Below are 6,895 nucleotides of genomic sequence, written 5' to 3' on the forward strand. Positions count from 1 at the left end.
CAGGATAAAAGTCTGCTTTCTTAGTGCAGCATAGAAAGCCTTTTGTGATTTGGCTGTTGCCTATGTGAAAGTGGTGAGAATCAAAATGAAGTTGTTTGTGTTAAAAACGAAAATAAATAAAAATAAAAACACCTGACAAATAAAGCTTGTGAAAGGAAGAGAGGGTTCTCAGGCTTGCATGCTTGATAAAAAAATTATCACAAAAGACTGCAAAACCACAACCTTTTACAAAGGCTATTGAAACCTTGCACAAACAATACTCCTGCAAGGACATTGCCTAGCAACTGCCTGCCCAACTTTGGACTGGCGTCACCTTTGTTATTGATCCTGTAGGCAAGGATAATTATTTCAAAACTATTATGTAATCTTTTTATTTTTTCTTTAAAATCCATTGTATTACCTCCCTGAATACATACATAGTTTACTCTGGCACACTTATTTCCATTGCAATGCCCTATTCCTGAATAAGCATCATTTTCTTTTAGAGATCCTCTCTTTGCTTGTTATTTATATTGATACCTATTTTCTATTCTCCTGGCCTGCCTTTCCCCTACATGAAACTTCAGTTCAATCACACAGACTGTTCTGGACACCTACTGTCACTATAAAGATACAGAGTCAGCTCTGTGTATCTGTGGATTCAACCAACTGTGGATAGAAAATATTAGAAAAAAAAACAATGAAAAATTAGAGTACAACAAAAATAATAGAAAGAAAAATCAATATACACAACTATTGTTAGTTACACAACTATCAATATTTACATGGCAATTGCATTGTATTAGGTATTATAAGTACTTGAGAGAGGATTCAAACATACAAGAGGATGTGCATTATATGTACATACCATGCCATTTTATATAAATATGTGAGCATCTGCAAATTTTGGTATCTGAGGGGGTCCTGGAACCAACCCCCCATGGGGTGCAACTCAGAGTACTATATGCTCTGTGTAGGAGAAACTGAGCCCTGATCTTTAACATGAGAATCGCTTCCTGCTTGAGAGACCTGGAGAATCAGGAGAAGGACATGTGAGTTGTGTGCGTGCGGGAGATCAGAAAACTGGCCTCCCAAGGGGGATGTACATGTGAGGGGTGGCAATACCAGGCCTAACGGTTATGGTAAAGATTCCCTAGATTCCAAAGGTTTTTTGATGCAGGAGGCAGAGGTTGTGCTCAGTGTTTGTGGTTTTGTAAAAACAAAGGTGAGACATTCTATCCGACCTTCTCCATGTCCTCCCTAATCACTGTTAAAGTTGGGCAAGCAGCTTTTGTCTACTTCTTCCTGTTTTCTGGCTCCTCCCAGAGTTCCTCAGCCCCCCAGACACAGACTTTGTGTCAAGACTCTTCATTCCTCATGCCAAGACCCCCTCATCTGGTGACCCCAAACCCCTTCATTTTGAGCTTCACATATACCAGATTCTGAATACATTACAGCAATATATTGTGACTGCATCACTGGGCTCCAAGAATTAAAAAGAAAACAAGTGAGCTAAAACCTTACCAGTGAAAGCCTGACATAATTATTAATGTCACTTCTCTTTCATTCTCAGATGTGTTCCCAATTGTTTTATTCATAGGGTGTAATAGCAATAGCTGGTTTATCATCAGACAACAAGTATCAACAACTTCCTATGTTCAGATCTAGGGGTTCCCACTGCCTTTCACCTTACCTTCTCTACTCAGTCAATTCTAAAAGTATAGGTTTATTATTTTCACCACTCTACTTTCTGGCACAAGATTCTATATTGGTTAGGAAACAAATCAGCATTTACACAAGCCTAAAAAATAATGAAGCTTTATTAACATGCACAACAGGAAATCCTAGACATGTGTGGTTGATTCAGCAATTTAATGCTGGTCTTTGAGGACCTACTTTCTTTCTTTTCTTTTCATTCTGCTCTTTATTGTGTCAGCGTCCTCCTAAACTGGGCTTCTAACCTATTGGTAAAAAGGCTGCAGCCACTCCAGGCTTTGCATCTGTCTGCATGCCAGGCCATTCCAGCATTCCAAGCAAGAATCTTGAAATTCACCTTTATAGACTTGTTTAGGTCACATTCTCCTTCCCTAATACAATCATTTTGGCCAGTATAATGAGATGTGCTCACTGGCTTGAGTAAATCAGGGTTTATTCTTAGAGCTAGGATGAAGTCAGCCTTTCCCTAAAAATGTGAGCTCTTTGGAGGCAGAATCAGGAAAAAGGAAGAAAGAACAGAGGCTGGATAGAGAGCTTGCAAGTTTGCAATCTATGATAGAAGCCTTGATGTGCATAGCATCCAAACCCAGCCAAGTTATTAAAGCCTCAAACTTGAGTTATTATGGAGGTTGCACTAAAGAACTTCTAATTTGCAACTGTTTAAGCAAAGATAAGAGTTTGTGAGCTAATGTGGTAAGTGAGTAAGAAGGGTATTTTTCCTGTACCTGAAGCCAAACAGATCTGAGTCTTGAACCTGGCTATGAACCGGTAAATTGGGTTTGAACTGTGGCCAAGATGATCACTCTTTGATCTCTATTTTTCCATTCTTGCAACTTGGGGATAATTTCCCTATCTTACTCAGTTTTGTGAGAAATAAAATAAGATTAGGTATACAAAGTACCTAGCATAGTGCCTGGCACAGAGTAGAAAATCAATGTAAGTAATCCTTTTAGTTTTTAGTCACTAAATTGACTCTGAAATAATCAGCTTAATGATTTTTCCTTGAGTTATTTAGCCATTTGCCAAGCTGTCACAACTCTGTTAGCCTCCTTATGTAGCTGGAGAAGGAACTTGGTCTCTTATTCTCAGCTTCTTTTTGAATAGTGGGAAAAATCTGATATTGAAATTTCCAACAAATATAAATGTATTTTTACATTGGTCATCCATGAACATTGAGCTGCCCCCAAATCCTGCTGACCTGCTGACCTGCGTCATTTTGTTCTCGCCCTGGGAAACTTCAACCATTGCATTTTTTTTTTTTTATTAAATCATAACTGTATACATTGATATGATCATGGGGCATCATATACTCGCTTCATAGACCATTGGACACATTTTCATCACAATGGTTCACATAGCCTTCCTGGCATTATCTCAGTTACTGTGCCAAAACATTTACATTCTACATTTACCAAGTTTCGCAAATACCCCTGTAAGATGCACCACAGGTGTGATCCCACCGATCCCCCTCCCTTTACCTACCACCCCCCTCCCTCCCCTCCCTTTCCCACTTCCCCCTATTGTTAGGTTGTAACTGGGTTATAGCTTTCATGTGAGAGCCCCAAATTAGTTTCATAGTAGGGCTCAGTACATTGGGTACTTTTTCTTCCATTCTTGAGATACTTTACTAAGAAGAATATGTTCCAGCTCCATCCATGTAAACATGAAAGAGGTAAAGTATCCATCTTTCTTTAAGGCTGCATAATATTCCATGGTGTACATATACCACAATTTATTAATCTATTCGTGGATCGATGGGCACTTGGGCTTTTTCCATGACTTAGCAATTATGAATTGGGCTGCAATAAACATTCTGGTACAAATATCTTTGTTATGTTGTGATTTTTGTTCTTCTGGGTATATGCCCAGCAGAGGAATTACAGGATTGAATGGCAGATCTATTTTTAGATCTCTGAGTGTTCTCCATATATCTTTCCAAAAGGAATGTATTAATTTGCATTTCCACCAGCAGTGCAGAAGTGTTCCCTTTTCTCCACGTCCACGCCAACATCTCTGGTCTTGAGATTTTGTGATATAGGCTAGTCTCACTGGAGTTAGATGATATCTCAAAGTAGTTTTGATTTGCATTTCTCTGATGATTAAAGATGATGAGCATTTTTTCATATGTCTGAAGGCCGCGCGCCTGTCTTCTTCAGAGAAGTTTCTCTTCAAATCCCTTGCCCAACCATTGCATTTGATCCTTTCCTGATGCCTCAGGACTCTATAGCTGTTTATTCATTTTTCACCACCAACAAAACCTGTTTTGCTCCAGGGGAGCCCATTAGCTCATTTGCATTAACTTTTCAGACCTTAAGCCAAAGATCTCAATGTCATAAGGCCATGAAGCATCAGCAAGATATTTGACTAATTTTTAGTTCCTGCTTTTAATGCCCAACCTTGATGACATTTATGTTCATGGCTACTTTTACCCCCAACCTAAAATGAATTGATTGGTTAACTCAGACATGTAGGAAATATCAGCATAAACAATGCTTCAGTGAACCTCTCCAAGCAGTTAAGATAATGAATAATTCATTAGCTTGTGGTGGCCCTCTTTGCTTCTGGTGGTCCCACTATGGGTTACAAGTGACTAAGCTCAGGGGAATCCCTTTTCTTAGGATAATTAGTCTTCCTTCAGCTCCACTGAATTAACATCTTATTTTATTGTACCCTTGGGTAACAGTGACTACTGAGTTATAAAACAAGCGAATTATTGCTGAAGGTCAACTGCAGACTATTGTGAAGCCCCTGATACTATATGAATGGGGTTTAAATCATTAGAAAAGTTTAGTTTCTAATTTCATGATTAGGGGGATATTTATTATTTTTTAATCTTCAGAAATGAAAATAGATTTTTTTTACCTGGTCATAAAGACAATACAGAGAATTATAATGAAGAAAAGCAACAGTGAGCCTAAATCTCAAAACCCAGAGACAATTGCTGGAAATATTTTGCTGTATGTGGTCCAGACTTCTTTCCCCTTGGAAGTGTTCTGTTAATGCGATTTGACCAGCATAGGATATATCTTTTATGGCCCTAAAGAACTGTTTCATCATTTTTATGACTATGCAGTATTTTGTTACATTTGTATGCCAGACTTGATCCAGTCTTCTGTTGATGATCACTCAGTTGTTTCCAAATTGTTCCTATTAGCAGTAACACTGCAGTGGATGACCTTAAACACTTCTGTGTACATATCAGCTTATTTCTTTAGGGTACATGTCTAAAAGTGGAATAGCTAGGAAGATCAGAAGTCTTTGATTCTCAAATGATATCACTGATTCTCGAATGGTATGACGATTTGCATGTTGACTGATGATATCTGAAAACAGGCCAGAGAGCTATTAAAAGAAACCCATTGAGAGGATGGCCTTCCAGTTACTATTCCAAAATTGGTCTAAAACAGTCTACAGTAGTGAGGACCTTGGCTGATGGGATCCATGAGTGAACACAAGGAAACCCTAAGGCTATTTTGGATGGTGAGTGTGGGAGGGTAGTAGCTATGGCTAGAGGAAATCTTCAGGGGTTTGGCTCTTGATCCTTTCTCCCACTGCCTTAGGATAATTAATGTTTAATTCTTCCAGTTCTAGGCTACTAGCATTAGTGACCACCTTGCTGTATGAGGGTTGATGGAAATAGGTATAAATTAACCATTCTTGGACAGTCACTTCTCTATTTCCCCCAGACTCTCAGACTAGTATATTGCGAACTAGAGATATGCCTCCTCCCCACCCTCTTTCTTTCTGAATAAGGGTTAAAAAGCCTTCCCAGAGGATTTGTCTAATGAAGTAGCAGCTCTGAGAGTGGTGGCTCTGGGACTCATCATTTTCCCATCCTTGATCTTTGTAGTAATGACAAAGGTAGGACCTGATCTTTGAATCTTTCTCAATAACATGGCCAGACAAGCTGGCTGAGCTCATAAACCTAAATATCCAGAGACTAGAGATAGTGGTAGAGACAGAAGATAGATAGATCTTCTGGATAGAAGCATAAGCAAGAAAAATATCAGATTTAAAAATACAGTTAAAAAAAAAAAAAACTACTTTAGCTTTATGCAGTGGCAGTATCATAGCCAATAAGGTTCGTCTAAAGTGCGATTATTGCTAATTGAAAACTTTTCCTAATATACTGTCATGAAGACTCACAACATAGTCTGCATTTGCAATTTGTTTCCCTTTTTTTAATATTTCATATTAATATGAGGGTACACGTGATTAGGTTACATTGTTCGTGTTTGTTAGGTAAAGTTCAAGTTGCAGTTGAGCACTTCACCCACGGGGTGTGCTATATGCCCTTTTCTTCATTGTGTCCATTAGGTGAGAGCTTACCAAAGCCTCTTCTTTCTCCCCTCCTACCTCCCTCTTCTCCCCCTGCCCAGTTGAATTTAATTGTAGTTTTCTCTCATGTGCAAGTGTACTTGTTTATCTATTGGTTTCATGTTAGCATTGTGTACCTTGGATATTTGCTTTTCCATTTTTGTGATTCTTTTCTAAGAAGAATGTTCTTCAACTCCATCCAGGTAAATACAAAAAATGTAAGGCCTCCATCTCTTTATGTTTGCATAATATTCCATGGTATACATATACCACAATTTATTAATCCATTCTTAGGTTGATAGACATTTAGGTTGTTTCCATACCTTGGTGATTGTAAATTGAGCTATGATAAACAATCTAATGCAAATGTCCTTATGATAAAATAATTTTTTTTCTTCTGAGTAGATATGCCTAGTAATGGGATTGTGGGATCAAATGGAAGGTCTGTCTTGAGTTCTTTGAGGATTCTCCATACTTCTTTCAAGAGGCTGTACTTCCACCAGCAGTGTAAAAGCATTCCCCTCTCTCCACATCCATACCAGAATCTGTAGCTTTGAGACTTTGTGATATGGGTTATTCTCACTGAGCTTAGGTGACATGTCAGGTTTTGATTTGCATTTCTCTGATGGTTGGGGATGATGAACATTTTTTCATGTGTTTGTTGGCCATTTGTCAATCTTCTTCAGGGAAGGTTCTATTCATGTCTCTTATTCAGTGATAAATGGGATTGTTTGCTCTCTTCTTGTTGATTTATTTGAATTTTCTATAGATTCTAGTTATCAGGCCTTTGTCAGATTCGTAGCATGCAAATATCTTCTCCCATTCTGAAGGTTGTCTGTATGTTTTAGTTATTGTTCCCTTAGCTGTGAAGAAGTTTTTTAGT

At 38.3% G+C, this 6,895-nt stretch overlaps 1 non-coding gene across 1 annotated transcript; it reads left to right on the forward strand.

Moving 5' to 3' along the window:
- The first annotated feature begins 5,742 nt into the window (after positions 1-5,742).
- On the forward strand, positions 5,743-5,883 carry LOC128566290 (U4 spliceosomal RNA). Its single transcript, XR_008374550.1, has one exon. It is a non-coding gene; the product is annotated as a U4 spliceosomal RNA (small nuclear RNA).
- Positions 5,884-6,895: the final 1,012 nt, after the last annotated feature.

Source organism: Nycticebus coucang, chromosome 14 (assembly GCF_027406575.1).
Source record: "Nycticebus coucang isolate mNycCou1 chromosome 14, mNycCou1.pri, whole genome shotgun sequence".
Lineage (NCBI taxonomy): Eukaryota > Metazoa > Chordata > Mammalia > Primates > Lorisidae > Nycticebus > Nycticebus coucang.